Here is a 21918-nt window from a genome sequence, read left to right on the forward strand (position 1 = left end):
AACAACACAACAGGTGTCATTTTGTTTCTTTTGTGATGGACATTTCTCGTGCCAAGTCTGAAGAACACTGCCCGAATATTTCTAGAGATTATTTGTTATTTTACCGTTTCAGTTGCACACTGATGACGTCCTCACTTTTGTAATTTGCGTAATACAAAAACATCAATATCTCTCAAATGAAAACAGGGAAACGCCATTCTCCTGTATTTTGAAAAGCTTTTTTAAATAGGCAGCAATTAGTTTTCATTTCAAGGCAGTTTAATCTATACCCATTTTAACGCCGACAGTCATTATTTTTGGTCTCTCTGCTTGCGACCACCTCTCTTAAGCGTCCAGCTCTCCTTAGCGACCACTTTTCCAAAATAACAAAATTTTACAAGCCAAATCACACTATTTGGAACCTCTTGTAAGCGACCGCGACCACTTTTAGAACTGAAAGTTTGAAATTTTCTTTTGTTTTTAATCTCCCGTAAGCCACCACTTGACAAATAATTGAGCGACAATTGGATAATAAGGTGTTATAGCTTTCTCACATTACTGGGTTGTAAAAGAGACGGAATTTATCAATGGCAAGTACCGCATGCATTTAAAACATAGGGTAAGTGTCTGCAGTTACCTCACCCTAATGAGGCAAAATCGTGACCCAATATGGTCTAAGCTCTCGTAACTGACCACCTCGCGTTAACGACCACCTAAGCTTGACATTTTAGGCGGTCGCTGGATTTATGAAAACGATGTCAAAAACTGAATCGTGTTTTTTCAGTTTATTTGTTTTTTTTTTCATTTGTTTGTTTGTTTGTTTGTTTTTCTCTGCTTTCGCTATGACAGCAACTTGTAAATCTTACCTAGCATGAAATGTAGAAACTCCTTGCCGCATGCTTCATTTATTTAGGGTTTTTTTTTTTCATTATTTATCAACCCACCCCCTTTTTAATTTGCGTTAAGTTTGGCCCAGGCTACATTCGTCTGAATTCAGTTCGCGCGGTGACTCTGACAAGGAGCGACCGATTAGCGTTCTGTATTTGCTGTCTAAAGGAAGTCTGCCAGAGGACATCATTAAGTCCAATGAAGGCCCAAGTCTAACGATTTGCTAGTAAGCGTCGTCCATTATCGTACCTGAGGCGGGCCTGAGGACATGTGTAAACTGTACGGGTCACATTTAGTCCCGTAACAGAAGGCCGTTTGCCCTGTGGCGATAATGTTGTGCTTGCTTTAGACAGCAAAAATCTTTCGCCACATCAATTTAGGGCTTAGACGTGCAATGGACTAGACATTTCTAGCTGCTGTTGGCGTCATTTGCTTTGAACTTTGATGTAGCTAAAGACTTAGAAAAAAAATCTGTTGAAATCTGGATGTGCCATTCCGCGCTCGACAAAATTGAAGTACATCCGGGACATTGCTATTTGCGAGCAAAACATGGCCACGAGGAGAGAGAAGAACATGAGTTCAAGCGCTGATCGTGAGTAGAATTTCCTTGTTTTATCAATTTTAGGCGTTCTCGGCTTAGCTAAGTATCAGAACTGTCTGTGATTCGCTAGCGCGGAAGAAATTTATTTGCGTGGCTTCCGGGCGATAATTGACGTAACGACAACATGTTGAGTGTTCGCTTACTGCTAACTATGGCCTAGTTTGTCTGAAGTTCAATCGATTCTCGATGTAGGAAGCTCTTGTTCAGTCCATTTAGGACGATGCAGGCCTTTAGAAAGCGATAGATTAGCTCTCCGCCGCGGTTTTGATATCTGTACGTTCGTGTTGATTTAGACTCCAATTTCATGTTAAAAGCACTCTTAATTAAATTGTACAATTCATGATTCAACGAAAAGACGGTGAATTTAGTCTTCCTGGCTTCAAAAGGCATACAGGAGAGTTATTTGCTGTTATTTGAGCTACGATAAGCCTCGTGGAAAGCTAGCTCTAGGACAGAATTGTAGCAAGTTAGATTATCAGTGACAAGTCAAATTCTATGGCTATGTTTTTGCGAATCCGGTCAGATATTGAAATGAAATGTCACGTAACGGCTACTTTTTGGCTGAAATATAGAGGTAAATAACCGATTCCACTGCTTACCATGCTCTTGTTAGCGTGACTGGCTAATTTAACCAACAGTAAAGACATAGTGAGGTCATTTAGGTGAAATCGCAGAGGTTAAGCCTGTCTAAATTAGTGCCGCGGCGAACCAAATGATCAATTTAAGCTCTAATTTAGTTTTGTTTGGCTCGTTCGACTCATTTTGCAGCGACTTTAAAGGCTTGTATAGGCATGGTATGGACTCTATTAAGAGTACACGAGGTAGATAGCACTCTCGGTGCGACATGGCCATATTTATGTACATTTTCTGACCGTTTTTTTCAAAAACATGCCCGCTATTTTGGTGCAAAGTCTTTAACACGGTTTTCATAAATTCAGACATATATATATATACATATATATACATATATATACATATACATATATACATATATACATATATACATACATATATACATATATATATACATACATATATACATATATACATACATATATACATATATATACATACATATATACATATATATACATACATATATACATATATATACATACATATATACATATATATATATATATATACATATATATATATATATATATATATATATATATATATATATATATATATATATATATATAGAAAGTTAAAAAATTATGAGGATCAGTAAAGAATCCCAGTCCAAACCTCGCAGCATAAATGAACGTAGAAAGTTTAAAAGTTGTGAGGACGGGCAACTTCTGACGTAAAAAAAGATTACAAAATTTAATAAAAAACGTTTCGGTCAGACCTTCTTCAGTTTTTATAACTTTTGAATAAAAACGAGCTTTAAATAAGATTAAGGTGCTAGTGATTACGTAATTACAAGTGACAATTAATAAAAGTACAAAATCACGTGAAAGAGCAAAGAGTGGTGTTAATTAACAAAGAACAAAAAACAAAATCAACAAAGCGCAAAAATATTGAATAAGTCAAGAACAAACTATTATGAAAATAATCGGCAGAGTCTGAGAGATAAAAACTAAAAACTAAAAGACCAAACTGGCTAAAACAAATAAAATACCGAAGAGGCAACGCGGCAAGCATTGGAAAAAGTAAAACCCTCCCCTACATATAAATGAGAACATCAATTGTAACAAAATCCCAAAACGAGGCCTTTGGAGCCTGTAAGGGCAAATTAGCAACAAAATAAAGAAGCGAGACCAGGAGCTGCCTTTGAAATATAAAACGCACAAAACGGGCAACCCGCTCAGACTTATTACATCTTGTTATCGGCCTTTACAGAATTCTATTTACAACCACTTGCCCGAAAATTACCATCGTTTATTAAGGACACCACCGATCTGCTTAACAAAATAGAAGATCTAAATACAAGCGGCCCCTTTCTAACTGGCACCTTACTGGTCTCGTGGGACGTGGTTTCAATGTTTCCTAACATGCACTGTTACAGAGTATGTAAATAACATGTAATTAACATGTAAGTAATCAAAAAGAGACTGTAAAGAATAATTTACATGATTTTTCCTCGTTTACATGTTTTGGAGGTTTCATGTAAAAAACATGTAAATATTTCAAGTGAAACATGTAAATGATGAAGAAAACACTGTAAATGTTTCAAAGCAAAGGGCTAAGATCATGTAAATAACATGTAAACTGTTCCTGCAAATACTGTAAATAGCCTGTAAATTTCTTGTGATTCAACCTGGAAACCCGTAAATAACATGTAAATTTAATACAGGAAGGCTGCCATAATCCTGTAAATAACATGTAAATAAAAAAGGGGAGGCTGTAAACAACATGTAAATAAAAAAAGGGAGGCTGTAAATAACATGGAAAATGAAGACAGGAGCATGTAAATAACGTGTAAATCAAAAAAGGGAGGCTGTAAATAACATGTAAATCGAAAAAGGGAGCCTGTAACTAACGTGTAAATTGAAAAAGGGAGTCTGTAAATAACATGGAAATCAAAAAAGGAGCCCATAAAGTACATGTAAATCGAAAAAGGAAGCCTATAAGTAACATGTAACTCGAAAGAGGGAGCCTGTAAATAACATGTAAATCGAAAAAGGGAGCCTGTAAATAACATGGAAATCGAAAAAGGGAGCCTGTAAATAACATGGAAATCGAAAAAGGGAGCCTGTAAATAGCATGTAATTGAAAAAAGAGAGCCTGTAAATAACATGGAAATCGAAAAAGGGAACCTGTAAATAACATGTAAATTGAAAAGGGAAGCCTGTAAATAACCTGTAAATTGAAAACGGGAGCCTGCAAATAACATGTAAATCGAAAAAGGGAGCCTGTAAATAACCTGTAAATTGAAAAAGGGAGCCTGCAAATAACCTGTAAATTGAAAAAGGGAGCCTGTAAATAACATGTTAATGGAAAAAGGGAGCCTGTAAATAACCTGTAAATGGAAAAAGGGAGCCTGTAAATAACATGTAAATTGAAAAAGGGAGGCAGAAACCCTGTGCGATAAATAACTTGTAAATAATAACTTGAAGAAAGATGCATGGAATGTACTGTTTTATTTTAATCAAATCTGTTGACCTTAATTATAACAGTAGAAAATATGCAAATTTATACAGAATCAGAAATTTACTGCAATCAGAACAAACTCAGTAAAATTCAAATAGTTTTTATATGCCATGAATAAGGTTTACAATGTAAACATTGCAACAAATAAAACATGTTTTCTTTTGTTTGTATCCATAACAACACGACTTAAATGTAATTTTGTGCATGGCCAAAATATTTTAAAATACCATGACTGAGCTCCTTTAACCGAATTCAAACACTTTTTAAGAAGACTACTAAAATTCAAGACCTTTTCAAGATTGTGCGAAACCATGTCATATTCAGCTCTATTTAATTCATAAATAATAACATGATTAAGAACTATACTGTTGTCAGCTACAACTAGTAAAAAGTTTGCAATTTAGGTGTATTACTAAATTAAAATTGTTTGCGAATGGATACCTGTCTTAAATATATACTAAATTCACAAAGTCAAATGTAACATAATGATAATACCTTTGTCATAAAATGAATGAATAAACTGTTTTTTCTTACTAAGTAATTAATGTAGGATTAAATTAGCCTTAATAATAATTATAAAAAATGTGGGAGGCACGATGGCCTCGTAGTTACATGTATTGCGCTCAACTCCTGATCGAGCGGTCTGGGTTCAAGCCCTAGGCGGGTACATTCTGTTGTGTTGTTGGGCAACACACTTTACTCTCAGTGCCTCTCCACCCAGGTGTATAAGTGAGTACCAGCGAATTTAATGGTGGGGTAACCCTGCAATGGACTGGCATCTCATCCAGGGGGAGTAGAAATAGTCCTAGTCGCTTCCTCCTACAGAAAGCGGGATAAGCTCCAGTCTGTTGGGCCACATGGCTCGTATGCAGACTTTACCTTTACCTTATTATGAAAATTACTGCAATGTAAGTGTGAAGTATTGATCAACTTTTTTCATAGAGTGAATTGTTCTTTTGAAATAACAGAAAATAGGGAGAAAAAACATGTACCACAAGATAGAGATTGACATTTTCAATTCATCATAAAAACATTCATGCCAAAGGAATACTACATTGCATAACATAAAACAAGGCTTCTGACATCTTTTAGGCTATGTTTACAAAGTCACAGTTTCCTTCTTTTTCCAAAACTGTACAGAATCCAAACAGTACAAACATTTTGGACCCCTGACAAAACATTCACTGTAAACAATATTCAAAATTTTACTTTTTCTTTTTGTGATAAAAAAAAACTGTACTGTAAAAAAAAAATTCATAGGGGCCTGTTGAAATTGCAAGGCCTATCTAGTACCATAGTTCCCATAACACATCATAAGTTAATAAATTATTGTTCTGGTACTACATGTATGTAAACATAGCCTTTGCTTTTTATGATGAAATCTTATAGCTGCTGTATTGAACAATAAGTATCAACCTAGCAATCTAAGATATTTAAATTTAATGCTAATTCACTAACACAGGTACAGTGTAGGTGATACTTCAAAGCATTAAAAATAATGTTTAAAGTGGTTGAATTTATGCCAGAAAGTGTTGAAGGTCACCATGTTAGACTGTAATGCACCAGGGGCCCATTTCTCGAAGGTCCCAAAAAGTTTTCGCACCCAGAAAGCCATACCAAAATCTGAAACCTTATGCTTACAGAGCTGTTTTATTCGCTTATTCTCAATATGAACAGAGGTTTCCTTCACACAAGAAGTTTCAGGCATATACAGCTCTTAGTTTTTAGACACAGCTCAATTAACGATGGCTTTGTGGGCCCGAAAAGTTTCCAGGGCCTTCAAGAAATGGGCCTTGGACCCCTTATAGAGTCATAAGTACTGTAGACTTCTCAGTGCCTGATTTTTTTCCTGATGAAGCATCAACGCCAAGGAGTATGCATGTATTGACCACTCTCAATTTTACTTCATCCTACAAGTAACATAAAACATTTCGTTAAATAAGATAAGTTATGTCTGAGTATGAATCAGCAAATTCTGTGTATGATATCAATCAGCGAATTTTACACTGGAGTTATTATTTTGTTTCTTATCATTCCAATTTATACTGTGACCTTTGAAATCGGACTGTAGCCGGTCATGTTGACCGGCCAAAGTAATTTTAGCTCGGTCACGTCTCATTTGTGACCGGTCAAGATATTTACGAAAAAATCAAGTACACGTAATGTGAGCCAAATTAAACCCACAAATATAGTTTGTTTGTTCCAGTCACTGCTAGACTGTTTAAAAATTGGCTTAATATTTTTCTGAACGGATTTAACCCCAGTCACTCGAATGGCATTCCTATCGATCTTGAACGCATGAAAAACAACAAGCAAATGGTCTTTAGCAGTTTGAACAGATACATGTATGCATTGGTGTATGTTTTCATAAGAGATCATAATAAAAAAGAGCTTAAAACTCTCAGATTTACAGTTGGGGATTTGACTGTTTATTCAAGAATGAACAACGTGACCGTCTCAACATGACATGACTGGTAAACATGACTGGCGAGTGAAGTTTTTGGCCGGTCAAGTCACCATTCTGGCCAGACATTGCCCATTGACCGGCCATTATTTTGAGCTCTGAATATTCATCAATCAAACAGATCTTACATCTACATCTGTAGCTACTGTGTGACAAAAAATTTGCATCTCTGATTGGAAGGCACTGAATGTCAGAGGATGTAGAAGAACTAAACTCAAAATCTGTGGCAGTAAATATTCAATATTCACTATCTCCTACATTGTAATATTCATGCACAATAAATCAAACTCTTATCAAACAATGTTTAAATAATAAGTCAAGTTATTTGCAGGCACGATTTGATTGTTTCTTACGCACACTTATGCTCTATTGGTGGACAAAGGTACAGATGATGTCATAAACGTTTGTTTTTGTTTCTTTGTTATGTATTACGAAGCACATAGATTTTATGTTGTCATGCATCTGTTCAGTAATAGATCACAGAAGACATCAAAATGTGGTAAGAACATCAGTGACACAGGCCTGAAAAATTCACAGATTCTGTGACACACTCTGGTAATGGTTAATGTGAATATTTTTTGTTTTTACCACATTTTGATGGTATCTGTGATCTACTCAAGGCAGGAAAAAACCTAGGTCTGATTTCCTCAGCCAAGTAAATTTTGCTCTTGGGTAAGTGAAAATAGAAGTTCAGTGGCCCAGTGGGCAAGTGAAATTACAATGTAGCCTCAGTAGTCTTGTGAGTCTGACTAAAAATGCCAGCTTGATAAATGATAATTTCCAGTCATTCCATTTCAAAACTTAAGACCTAAAGATTAGATAATTATTAGGTTGAAAGCAAGAATTAGTTAGGAATCCGAGTGTACTTCATTCGCATTTGTCCTCTGATTTCCTTACTGGCCACCACACTGGCAACTAATATTTAAATGGGGGCAAGTGAAAACTGAAATTGACTAGCCCACTGGGCAAGTGACTTACAATTTTTTTTCCTGCCCTGCTACAGATGCATGAACAGATGCATGACACCTGAAACCTACATGTATTTGGTAAGAGCCGAATTTTGTACAAGTAAAATGTACAGCTGTAACAGGGCTCTAAAGTACTGTCTCGTCATCCCAGGGTAAGGCAATCGATTGAAATCGATCCATAAATTGATATAAATCAATAAATTGAAATTAATGTAAGTGTTATCAGTGCTATCAATCAATTGAAAGAAATTCATACTCACATGCTAGAGAAGTTTCAAGTCATTGATTTGAATTTACCAAATTTATCAGTCATTACAGAATCAATTGAAAGTTGGTCTCTCGTTGTTAGTTCACATAAACTGTAGAAAAATTGTGTCCCTCAACACAATGTTTGATTGTAACTTTTTCATGTAGATTTCAAAGGCACTACCAAAGACCCCCAAAACATAGTCCCCGATACATGTATGCCAGCAAAATATTCTGTTTACAAGATACGATGTTATGTTTTTATGCAATTGTATTCATGATTTCATATTTCACTTTATATCTTTTATTCATTTCTTTCTTATTAAATGTTGCTTAAAAGATAAGCTAGTATCAGCAAAATTGATAATGCTTATTGAAAATTTGATCACAATCGATTACTCATGACGAATCCTTTTATTGATTTCTGATATCATTGACTAATTTCTATTGATTGTTATGAAATAATCGATTGACTATACTGTGTCGTCCAAGACAAGTAGATTTTCCTGCCTGGGCAAGTTACTCTTTCTTTTTTTCAAGTCCTGTGTAGTTTTCATGACAGTTTGTGGTAAATGTATACCTCTTTATAAAATATTGTAGTGTTTTTTTTTTTTTGGTGAAAGAAAATTCCACAACATTTAACTTACTATCAGCACCAGTGGGTGCAATGTCCATGTACAGTTGTGTATAACAGCATATTGTAACTTGCATGTAGGTACAACTGTAGACACTTGAGTAACTTCCGAATACTCACTCTAGCATAAGAGAAATCTCTCTGCTGGAGATGTCACATTACATTTTAGCTTACTAGCATTCACATCAGAGGGCAACATAACCTTACAAGAGCATGCATCAGAAGGAATCATAAGGTGCATATAAGCCAGTAACAAATGTTGCATGCTCTTACTCAGTTATCGAGAACAGATAATAACAGATAATAAAACTCTTTATGCACGGCAGGTAAACATCACCAAAGTCGATTCCACAAGCAGTGTAACTTCTCCTTGATAATAACACATTCACAACCAAAGGCAAAACGAAATGTATACGTATCTTGACGTTACTTTACTCTACTCGTTCAATTTATGCAAAACTTGCTTACCTGTTGTTGTTGTTGCCTGTAATCCCTATCTTCAGCTTCTGGGTAACGGAAAACTTTACCTTGAAACCGTGCACGGTGACGAAGCGAAGGTAGAGTGGATTTTGGGCCGCTAAAACAGAGCTCGAGTTCTATGCAAGTTCCAACGAACTGCCAAACATGGCGGGAGAACCGAGAGAACCTGGTACCTAACATGAAGACCACTGATTCCTGCTTGTTTGAGATCGGGCACTCACAAGGTTTGTATGCTCTTATAAAGGGACTGGGATAACAGTGATGGTAATGAAAGCACAAAACGGTAGAAATAACCAAAAAACAAAACAAAAAAAAAAACAGTGAACATGCAAGGGCAGACTTAGTTGTATTTATCTTACTTGTAGAATGTTCATGTTTCGGAATATTTAACGCGCTAAATCGATGATATTTCGTTCATTCTCAACGGTTCAGGGGCACACCTGTGACCTCGAACTTTCGCGGTATGAGAAATTTAATGTGTGTTGTTTTCGGATTGTTAAAAATGTCATTTTGGCTACCGAAAAAAAGTCAGCTATCATTTTGGGAAAAGTGATAAGACCTAACGTTTTCGGAAAATGGACAAAAAGCCCTAATAAGTTCGAGAATACTCAAGCTCCTCTAGAATAACCGAACAGATAATTTTTTTTTTTTTTTGCGCAAACTAAAATTAACCTACAGAGCTTTGAAAGTACACCAGATAACCTAAACCGGCGTTTAAAAGCATTCGAGAGAAAACGGTCGTTGGGTGTCCTTTATGGTTCCCTGCCTAACCTAACTCCGCGTCAGTTCAAACGCGATCACCAGGGCTCTTTCCGTCTTGAACTCACACAACACGTGACGCTTTCATGGTCCTTCATAAATAAATACGTAGGTGTCCGAGAATTAATTTTTCTCTTTTCTAGAGACGTAAACTTGGGACGCCTGCATGTGCAGTAACAATTCTAGTTTTATTTTGTCGTTGTGGATGCGCGGAAAGTTCACAAGAAGACAGCTTAGTGCGGTGTCGATCAATGCAGCGATTTAGTTTGGTGCATACCTTCCAATCCAACTTCAATTTAAAGCACACTACAGCACACACTCGGACTTTAGGGAACTTCAAATGCTTCAACTTAAAAGGCACCTTAATGGAGGCCTCACGGTAGGTTTACGGAGCTTTACGGCGGTGTTACATCATGTAACACCGCCGTAAAGCTCCGTAAAGCTCCTTTTAAAGGCGCGTAAAGTTGAAAGGCTTTCAACTTTACGCGCCTTTAAAAGGTCCCATTTATATGTTCTCGGTTGCCCGAGACAACCATTCCTCTCTCTCTCTCTCTCTCTCTCTCTCTCTCTCTCTCTCTCTCTCTCTCTCTCTCTCTCTAGATGAAAAGTGTGGCACTTCAGTAACATTTTTGTCTCTCAACAAAAACTTGCAGAAAATTTTGTGCTTTTCCATGGCACACTTCATGCGACTCTAGCAAACTACATTGAATGTTTGGACGGAGTTTCACTTTCCCAGGATAATTCCTCTGTATTTTAAAGACGTTTTTGTATTGAAAATGGTACGTAAGTGCCAGGGCGCGGGGTATCGAACAGAAAAGAAGGGTAAAACCCAATTTTGCCAGCAATGAATGGATAGATGGGAGACTAATGAATGCTGGTATATTCCCCTTCCCCCCCCCCCCCCCCGTACATTTTAAATACTGTTTTGTAGAGATTACAAGAAGACGGGTTGTAATGATATGAATTTTCATCTACGTTCAAGTTTACCGTTTCAGAAAAAGGCCAAAAGTTGACATTTTAAAATCGTAAGACTAGTTTTGCTCGTTACATTCAAGGAAAAAAATTGAAACTTGGATATGTTAAGGCTAGTTTTCACTAGAACATAAGCACAAGCACAAGCATAAGCATAAGCACAAGTGAAAACCGCCACGACATAAACATAAGCATAAGCAGAAACATAAGAAGAACGAACCCACTCATTTGTCTTGTGCAGTTTTCACTAGTAACGCGCTCGACATAAGCATAAGCATAAACACAAGAAAAACGAACAGTTCCGTTTTTCTTGTGCTTATGCTTATGCTTATGTCGAGCGCGTTACTAGTGAAAACTGCACGAGACAAATAAGTGGGTTCGTTCTTCTTATGTTTCTGCTTATGCTTATGTTTATGTCGTGGCTGTTTTCACTTGTGCTTATGCTTATGCTTGTGCTTGTGCTTATGCTCTAGTGAAAACCAGCCTTTATAGCCCAATCACTAAGCAGTATTTTCTGCAAAGCACAGGTTTGTAGCTGGTGTAGTTTTGACAGGACGATCAATTTTCTACAGGCATGTCTTGCTGTTAAGCCGGGTTCTTAAAGTGCCACAATTAATACAATTCGCTAGAAATTGCGACAAGGAGAGAAACTAACTCATATAGCCGCGATTTCCGTATCCAACGGTCCAAGTATTTTTCATTTATAGATCTTGTTGCTTGAGCAATTCCAAGGTATTGGCTTTAAAGCTGTTGGAGTTATTGTGAAAAGATATTCACCCTCTATGAGGAGGAATTAACTACATACCTGTTTTGGGTGTGTTAATGCACTTCACTCTTTGTGAAACAGTTTGTATTCCATACTTTTCTCCTTTCAAATACTAGGTTTATGTTGCTCTTAGAGCGTTCTATTGCTACACAGTCATTTATTTCTCTGAGCTGAAGTAAAACCCCAGACAACGTCATTTTTTACTATATAGTATCATGAGGTATGGACAAAGCGGTAATGTCTGTGGGATTATGCTAGTTAAGGTTGCTCGTGACAATAAAACAGTCCTCAACACCAATTATGTTCTTGTGGAAGATATCACTGAAAACACGGTCCCCCCCTCCTCCCCCCCCCCCAAAAAAAGAAAAAAGCTTGCACAGTAATCCCAGAGACAGAGAGGCAGCTGCTGCGTTTTTCGTGCGTAAAATAGACCAGCGTGAGCGCATGAGTTGACCAGGGTGGGAAACCAGCCTTTCCGAGTGCCTTTGGAACCGAAAAAGAAAATCGACGGGCACCTTAGTTTCTTGAACAGTTCAGTAATACGCAGAACTAATGGCCGCCTCCTAAATTCAATTCAATTCAATTCTATCATTTGGATAGAGACCAGACTGAGCCTTAATGATAATGATCAATAATCATCATCATCATCATCATCAATCTTTATTTGTACTCACTCTTGCTAAAGAAAAATTACAATGTTCAATGTAAATATTAAAAGTAAAACTTAAAGTACTAGCTGCCTGGAATAACCATAGGGGCTAGCGGAGCCAGGCAGCCAGTTAACATCAGCATTAAATAGAAATAACACAAAGGTCGGCAAGAAAAGTGAAGCACAAATGCACACACAAGAAGAAGAAAAAAAAAGAGGAAAAACGCTATTTCTATGCAATGAAGGAAGTCTAAAATAGTTAAAGTTATATATGAATACAAAACATTAATATCAGAAGAGCACACAATAGCTATGGCAACCAGTAAACGCTATATATTAAACTATAAAAGAAAGACTTGGGAAAGGTGACAGAAATGAACAAAATACTAACTTACAGGTAAATTGGAAAACAACACAACTGCTAATAAGAACATAAGTAACCAATAATCTTTGACTAGATCGTTTTTTACTGATTCCTTGAAGTTTGAAATAGAGAAGGTTTTCAAATTTTCACTAATTGAGTTCCATACTTTGGGGCCCTTAAATCTTATGTTATAGACATCTGTATAGGGTCCTGAACATTAAAGAACGCAAAATAACATAATCCGGAAATATCTCCCCACAGCACATTGTTTTTGCTTCTTGGTGAGACTAAAAGGCTGTCTAGCGAAGTGTGAGCTTATCTTAGAGCGTCATTAATTTCAAAACGAACTTTTGTGCTGCATCCGTCGAACAAGTGAAAGCTATTTATGATTGATAAAGGTAAATTAACCGCTGTGTCGAGTCAACGATTGGAGGAAGCATGCCAGCAGAAAAACAGCGGAATTCATTTTTCTTAAGCATATCAAGCGTTCCGGGATCCTTAATCCTGTAATTTAATTGGCTAATTACGGGGGCGAGTTTTTCACGATACGGTCACTGGCTTACAGATAGCTCACATCCTTGCTAGAAACTCTAGATTTTTGCTGACTTTGAACTGTAAACGTGCAAACAAAACATAACTTAGACGTAAAAAGGCATAGATTTGGATGATGGAAGCTATCAGAGCAAAAGCGAATTTTAGTATTCAGAACCCAACATTCTGCAGGAAAACAAAATTGTAAGATGAAGAACTCGCAAACATTCAAGCTCAGTTTATAGAGAATCGGCGACCTGAAAACTCGACATAAAAAATTACCAACTACATGGGCATTTGACAATGGTAGTGCTCTTCTACTGGTGAAAGAAGAGAACTAAAAAGATACCAGCTACTGACCTGATGCCGAGTGGCATTTGAACGGCTTTTTCACTCCATGTCATTGTATTTTCGCGATTTAAAATCTTTCGCTCGTAGTTTTGAACATTTTATAAAACGAGGACTTGCCTGCTTTCAGTTGCCTTCTTCAGCCCGTATGATGAAAACGATTTTCCCTCGCCCTCGTGTATACGCCGGCATCATTTGTTTGAATGGCTTTTTTACTGCGAGTTGTCAATGCGGTTTCAAGATCGTTTTGGCAATTTTATTGAAAGAAAAAAGAATTACAGTAAACCGTGATCTCTTCTAACTTTCATGGCAATACTCGACACGTTTACCGCAGCGTAGAAACAATAATCCTGAGGGCTTTGAGGTACAATCTTCTTGCATACCCACGGTGGGAACTCTTCAAAAACAAATACAACTTGCCACCTTTTCAAAACTACATTGAAACACGCAAACTGCAAACTCGGGTTGTCAAGGGAAAAATCCATTTTTGGAATTTTTTTTTTTCTGTGGTAGTAACGAATTCGTGTGATCTTGGATCAAAAATCCGATCTCGGATTCGTCCAGAGAAATGCACCCTGAACGTTTCGGACCTGACACGTGGTAGCCTTCCACGAAAGGGAGAGGAGGTTGGGAACAAATCTTGTTTTGTCACAGTTTTCCGACAATAGATGGCCGACAGGAAGGGAAGGTAGGTCTACAATCCATCGTTTTTTTGTGCATAACATAGACCATCTTGTCAATTCTTGTACATATTTGCAAGCATTAAACGCTAACAGACTTTCCAGTTGAGATATATATTCAAATCAGCCATGTCAGAGGTGAACAGGTCGTCTTTTGTTTGTGATCATCGCACATTGTTATTGTGTTGAATTATCTCTGACATGGCTCTGTTTATTGCCCGATCGACGAACCAAATTTACTTTTTATAGTTCAGGTAAAGTGGTTTCTTAGAAAGGGATGCTTATTATGAACGGTTGTTTATTTCGGTTGGGCATCGAAGGTCTGTAAGTATCGGAATGTATTTTCATGAATTGTGTCGAGGTTATGTTGTGAGTATTTTAAATTTAGTTGAAGTCATCTGCCATTCTCGAGTTGAGATATTTGTCCAAAGACTGATTGAATCCAAACATTTTAATGCAGCTTGGTAAATAATTGTTTCAGCATGATAGTCATGATAACGTATGAGATTTGAGAGCTCTGCCATATTTAAGTTCCATGTAAATTCTCTTTCTGTTTAGGTGACCATTTAACTGCACCGCGGAATGGACAGATTCAGTGTGAATGCAAGATTGAATGCTTTAAAGTCTGCAGAAGCAGCAGCTCTGCGACGAGGTGACCATGATGCAGCCAAAAGGGTAAGAGCTTTCTTTTACCCATGTGCAATGATTAACAGACATTTCTTTAAGATGTTTTAAGCCCCAAAATAATCTTTAAGGCCACTTGCTTTTACACCTAAACAGCAAATAAAAAATGGGCAGATAAATGTGGTATGCATTTTAGAGTGAGACAGACAGGATCTAATATAACAATGTTCAGCAAATAAAGTCCAATGGAGCATATAGTGAAAAAGGATTGGTGTGAAAAAAATTGCACAGATTTTCACTCTTATTTCAATCTTTTGTAGAATCAGACACAATAGCTATGACCACACATATAAGTTTATATCTGTTAAGACATGTATATTTTACATATCATTAAGCCTTTTGCCTAGCTTTAAACAGCATATATGTTATATAATCATGGTAAAGGTACATTTTCATAAATGCTGTCATGAGTGTTCATTTGTGCACCGGTGCACATGATCAATAAACATAGCCAGGATCCTGTAGACAACATAATTAGTATACATATCACTCCCACTGCCGCTAAATTAGTATAGCAAACACATATTCTTGTACGAAAGGCACGGAAGACTGAGTTGCATTGCCATTATTGACTGCAGAGCAGTTTGAACAAACATCATTCAATTTGATTGTCAATTTGAGAGAGCAATTTGAACTACCTGTGGCTCTTTAAACGAGCCTCAAGGAAAGCAGCTGTAGACCTGAAGTAAGATGTGCCACTCTCCTTAACATTATCGTCAAACTACTGATTTGTTTGTTTTACCAGAATGCCCTCTTGTCTTGTCAAAACTGGCCGGGGCCTGTCTGACAAGTGCTTGGCTCCCTTACCAAACAAAAATTATTTGCAGGTTCGGTGTTGTCTGTCAAATTGATGTTTAATAGGATTATGAATAGAGAAAAAATAAATGTATGAATTATTCAATGTTTAAATAGCTCTGAAATAAGCAAGAATTTTAAATTGCATATTTATACATATCGCAGTAATGCTGACATTCTGATTGACACAGACCTTACCGAATTGTATCAACATGGCTCAAAGGGCAAATGTTCCTTGACCTTTATCAACATTGATTTTGTGGTTATAACATAACCCTAGACCCTGGCCAAATATAATGAGCTCAATCGGTAAGGTTAGGTAACTTTGTCTATGTGACTGACTCCATGGGATGACTTCTGTCACTAACATTTACTATCTCTGCCTCTTACGTCCTAAGCACATATTATCCACCAAATCAAAACAAAAGATGTAACTGCACCAAGAAATATTAAGTCCGGTCATATTAGTTCGTTTCAGTATAACAGTCATTTGGAAGAAATTCTTCTTGAAGAACTGGAAAATGCAGTGAGAATAATTAGCCCGTTAAGAACGTTCTGCTGGCCGGTTAAGGTCATTCCCCAGTATTGCATTGTGCATCCCTACTGCGCATAATTTCACGCGTGATTAGCGCGCGCGCATTAAAAAGTGGCGGCTTTTTCTTTACAGCTGGACCTCGCCATATAGGTAAATCGTCATTTTCTCGCAAACGAGTATGGTGACCTATCATTTTTTTCTGTTGTTTTGAATTGAGTAATAAATTTCTCTGTGTAAAATAAATATGGACCAATTCTCAGGATAGAACAAAAAGCAATCGTCGGAAACGTGAATTTAGCAAGCAATCGTGACTACAATCATGGTGCTATTATAAGGATTTATATGGGTATAAACAAGGTGCTGCTGCTCCTAGAAGAACATGGGGACCCTTCATTTTTATTTCAAAATTTAAGTTCCTATAATATAAACAATCAATAGGCAAAGTTTCACAAAAATCTCAGTGCAGGTTCTATTTCAGTGGAATGACCTTAAGTATAAAATCATGTTTTGTGACATATGCCTAACACTCTTCTTGCTTGCAAAAGCTATTGTATTCAATACTTTATTCGATTAAGCCTAAAATGTGAGCATCAATATTAAAAAAAAAAAAGTCAAAAAGGGGAGGGGACCACATCCATATAACATAATTCTGCGAATTAGCGCCTCCCCTCAAATAAGCGCCCCCTTCGGATAAGTGCCCCTCCTATCGGGCAAAATTTAAAATAAGCGCCTCCCGTTGAATAAGCGCCCCTCCGCTCCCCCTGATTGATGGACGAGTGCTGAGACAACAAAGGATGTATAGTTTTGGTCTTGTTCAATCACGAGCAAGTGAACTACTGCACATTGACCGTCGCAACGGATGGTAGTGACGACCAGTTGATCTCCAATGCCTGAAGCTCAACCAACCTTGTTCAGCAGGCCTAGACCGGCTAAAGGGGTTATATTTCGTAGTTTTTCAAGAGAGACAGGAGCCTTCTGAGACTTCTGAGGGACTGACACATACATATATTACAAGAAAAAAACGATCATATATGACCACGATTTGGAAAAATTCAATAAGCGGCCCCTTGATTAAGCGCCTCCCGCGAAAAAGTGCCACGCGTTTTCTTCTAAGTTCAAAATAAGCGCCCTGGGCGCTAATTTGAGGATTTAAGGCAAATGTAGACTAGTTGTTGGCCCCTTTGCTTTTATTATTACTGCTCTGGGTTTTTGCAAAATGCAATGTTGCGTGTTACGTAGTAACTACGTAGAGAGTCCCGGCCAGAATTTTTTTCCAAACTTCCTACTGCGTTAGTGACAATACCATAATTCTATTAGTTTAAAGGGAATTTGGTGTATTAACGTCTATCATGTTGTTGGTCCTTAGCGGAGAGAAAGAGCGTTTAATCTCAGATGGAAATGGACCGGAACCCAGGCAGCAATCTACTCTGGGTTTGAAGTGTCGGATAGTGATAATGAAGATCACGACAAAGATGGTTTTAGCAGCACCCAAGACGAGAACGAAGCGCAAATAGAAGTGCAGGATGAAAGTGACCAAAGTGAGGTGTTTAAAAACGAGATTGAAGAAGAGCGCAACAAAACGAAAGTCGAGAGAAGGAGTGAAGAGGATGCAGGGAGTGACGATGAAGGTCAAGATGAAAACCCTGTTATAAAGCAACAGAAGAAAAAGTGCCCCTTGCCGTATTGCAACAGTGTTGTTCGTCATCTTCCCAGACATCTGAGAAACGTACACAACTGGTCCAAACAGGTTGCAAAAACAGCCACATGCAGATTTAAATTACGGAAGAAGTATACCTTTTCTAGTCAAGAAACTGCTTATGCTGGAAACAAGAAGCCACGGAAAACCATAGGCGATTCCAAACCCAAGAACTGCAAGAAACCATCCCGGAAGAAGAAAGTATGCCCCATTCCAGGCTGCACAACAGTATCTGAGAGACTTCCTCAGCACCTTCACCAAGTACACAAGCTAAGTAACGATGAACCAAAGTTCAAAAAGTGTATGTCGCTCGCTAAAGTCGTGTCTATGAAGAATGACCACATATTTCACAGAATGAAGGCAAAAAGAGAAAACGAAATGGATATGGACTACCATATGGACCGTTCATCTCTATGCAAGTCAGAATCAAGTCAACAAGATCTTGAAGACAATGATCCTGACGATCTCCAGAAGAGTGATCCTAATGTGTCTGGCACAGGCGACGTTGTAAAACCAGGAAGCAGTGTTGATACGGATGAACCCTCGAGTCTAGTACAACAGACTTTGCAAGAATTTGAAGACTGGCTTGTTTCTCCAGACTGTGAGAAAAAAGACGCAAAAACTGCCAAGCAACATGTGGCTCAAATGAAAAAGGTTTTGTCCGTAATAGGTGAGGGGAGTTGTCTTCATTCATTACTTGACCGCAAACTGGTTCGAGATGTTTTCCTTCGACAGTATGCCGAAAAGAAATATCACCCTACAACGATTAAATCGTACCTGATGAGCTTGCAGCACTACTGCTCATTTTTGCTAGGAGAGAAACCAAGTGGAGTCGAATTTGAGAAAGATGACGTCATAAGCCTACGAGAAAAGTTAAAAAATTGGTCCGCCTCGTATAAGCGTGAAACCACAAGGCGCAGGTGGGAGAAAATGGAAGAAGATGTTAGTGCTCTCATAACACCGGACAAAGTCAATGACTTTGGAAGAAGCCAGGCTGTGCGAGATGCCGTCATCATTTTGGGAGAGCTCAGTGGAGCTCATCATGCTGAGATCACCCAAGCAAAGTACACGCTGGTGTCATGATTGATAATGCAAACAGAGCAGGAGTCGTGGCATATATGACTGTTCAGGAGTTTCAAAGGGCCAGATCTGAAGACGACAGACATGTAGTGCGTGTTTTACAGCACAAAACTGTAGACACCCATGGGCCAGCTCAGATTGTCTTGACCAATCACCTCTACAACCATCTTAACATTTTCCTAACAGAAATGCGTTCAAAACTGCCTGTCAAAGAGTCCGCTGAGGGCAGTGACAAATTTTTCCTCTCATGGGGGGGGGGGGGGGGGGGGGATAATATGGAGTCGAGCCAGATGTCAAGGGCATTGAGTTCAATATTCCAGAAGGCTGGCATCGACGGACCGGTGACCCACACCCTGTACCGAAAAAGTGCCGTTTCGGAGTGCCACCAGAACCGTAAGGACATCAGTGGAAATTTGGCGGATCTCATGGCTCATAGAGAAACTACCGCTGAAAAATACTACAGGGTGTTGGACAAAAGTAAATCATCTGTCAAAGCATCGCAAATTCTCCACGGAATGATGCGAAATCCCCAAAAGAGTGAGGGAGGGAGTAACAAGCATGAAATGAAAGAGCTAGCCCCGACAGTTGAGGAAGAAGCCGAAATTGGAAACGAGAAAGTGGAAGAAGGAGGGATAAAAGAGCTGGCCCTATCAAGTAAAGAAGTCGAGGAAAATGAAAAAAGCTTATTCATAGCTTCTCCAACCAGCGAGGAAAAGACAAATGCCATCAAAGAGCTCTTCCGTTCAGAGATCAATGAACAAAAAATATGTATGGCTTCTGTCAGGGCAAAAATTCAGTCGAATCCAATTCTAGTCAAGGAAAGTGCAAAGAAGGTGTACGACAAAGTACGGGCTGAGTGGCGATTTAACTCAAAGAGACCAGGACAGGGACAGTTCTCTTGCCATCGCAAAAAGACACAGTGACAGACCGTGTGAGCAGAATGTTCGATACATCTGGGGACGGCGAAGCTAGTGATCATTCCTCTGACATACTTTCACCTACAGTAACTACTGCAAGGTCCAAGCCAGGCCTTTTCAATTCCGCCCAAGTTCAAACTTTGATCCGTTTGTTCCCCGATATGATCAAAGGATCCCCGATCTCAAAGCCCGTTATAGCAAGAAGATTGCAAAACGACGGCCAGGGTACCAAACTGTTTGCTGACTTCACAGTCGAACAAGTTGTAAATCGACTAAAGTATGAACGAAAGCATAGGAGGCCTTAGATGAAAATACGATAGAAAGCAAAGCAGGCACTAGTTGAGAACAACGTAGAAAGCAAAGTAGGCGCTAGTAAGAACTTGTCATGATTTTATATCTACCTCCCTAAGATTTACTTGTGACCTTGTATATCTAAGCAGTTAAGCATCGACCAAATGATCGCATCATTTCAACGCAACATATCGCAACATTGTTGGGCGCAATATGTTTTGCGCGTTTGGCCACCCGGTTGGAGGTTGTTGGCTCAAATTTGACTATTCTCAAACTTGAGCCAGCGACAACCAACAGGACTGTCCCAACAAGGAGGCCAAACGCACGCAACATGTTGGGCCCAAAACTGTTGGGTTGAAATGTCGCGATCGTTTGGCTGGGGCTTTATATTCCTCCGTTTTCTGCTATATCAACCAAGTTTCAACCGAGACAAAAGTTCCATCTGCCACTGATTATGTTGGCATTTAGCAACAAGAAGAAACAAAACCTGTAAAGAGTATTTCAGCCTAATTTGCTAAGGAAACTAAAATGTAGTCAGAGCTCATATTAGACTCCAAAATAGCCTTTCTAGGAAACAGAGCTGAAATGCAAACGTTTCCCAGCTGACGCCGTGAGACATGTCCCGCAATGTGAATCATTCTTAGTGAATGCAAAATGATGTTTCTCGGATCACGTCTGCTTTCTAGAAGTTAATTTAACTTCCAGAACATGATTGTTCTTTTTTCGGGTTAGTTACTAAGAATTAAACTTTCAGGGAAATGATACTTCCATGGTAATTTTTTCTTGTTTGTCATTTTTATCATGACAACTCTTCACATTAAGAATCATTTCAAAATGCCCGTCAAAGAATACGCTAAAACCATATAGTGACAGAAAAAAAGCTGGTAGACAGCTAACTGATAAAGAAAATGCAAAGACATTATCGTTACTAACAGTTACTAAGATAATGAAGCAGTCTATTTATATTCAGGTTTTGGTTTTATTCAACGTATTGTATTGCATACTCTCATACCGAAAGAGGATTAGTTACGCTATTATTCAGAATAACTGAGTTGTATGTTACTATTCATTCTGTTTACAAGTGTTATCTTAAAAGAGCTTCGTCACGGTTTGCGCATCTTGAAATGTTCAGCCTAAATTATTCAAGTTTGTCATTTGTTATCCGCGTTAGTCTTTTCCATGCTTGACCATTCTTGTTCCGTCATGGTTCGTTATTGTCTCATTGGTACCTCTCTCTCTCTTAGTAAACTACTATTTTCAGATTTCCTTCAATTTAAAGGTAATTTTGCAGTTGGTCAAAATAACTCGAAATGCCGTGACTGAGCTCCTTTAAATTCACGAAAAGTTTGTCTTGTTTTCAGATTTAAAATTTCCTTTACCGAAGGTAAATCAGTTATTTCATAATTCAGAACAACTGTGTTCTAGGTTACTGTTCTTGTTAACAAGTCATTAAACGTTTCTGTTGGTAACAGCTGTGGTGTTGAAGCTTTAT

General features: G+C 38.1%; 1 protein-coding gene, 1 long non-coding RNA gene and 1 pseudogene across 3 annotated transcripts in view; 1 reads left to right on the forward strand and 2 right to left on the reverse strand.

Moving 5' to 3' along the window:
- The window catches only part of LOC149095962 (uncharacterized), a 302109-nt gene that overhangs the window by 60608 nt on the left and 219583 nt on the right, over positions 1-21918 (reverse strand). The gene's annotated exons all lie outside the window — the stretch shown is intronic.
- LOC149095969 (uncharacterized) lies at positions 4539-9463 on the reverse strand. The gene is made up of 2 exons (XR_016204547.1): positions 9348-9463; positions 4539-6477 (listed from the first exon to the last, which is right to left on the reverse strand). It is a non-coding gene; the product is annotated as an uncharacterized LOC149095969 (long non-coding RNA).
- On the forward strand, positions 11470-21897 carry LOC149095970 (uncharacterized; annotated as a pseudogene). The gene is made up of 2 exons (XR_016204491.1): positions 11470-15103; positions 17809-21897. The product of XR_016204491.1 is annotated as an uncharacterized LOC149095970 (transcript).

Source organism: Orbicella faveolata, unplaced genomic scaffold, assembly GCF_042242905.1.
Source record: "Orbicella faveolata isolate gen_17 unplaced genomic scaffold, um_ofav_v1 contig_48, whole genome shotgun sequence".
In the NCBI taxonomy this organism is placed as follows: domain Eukaryota; kingdom Metazoa; phylum Cnidaria; class Anthozoa; order Scleractinia; family Merulinidae; genus Orbicella; species Orbicella faveolata.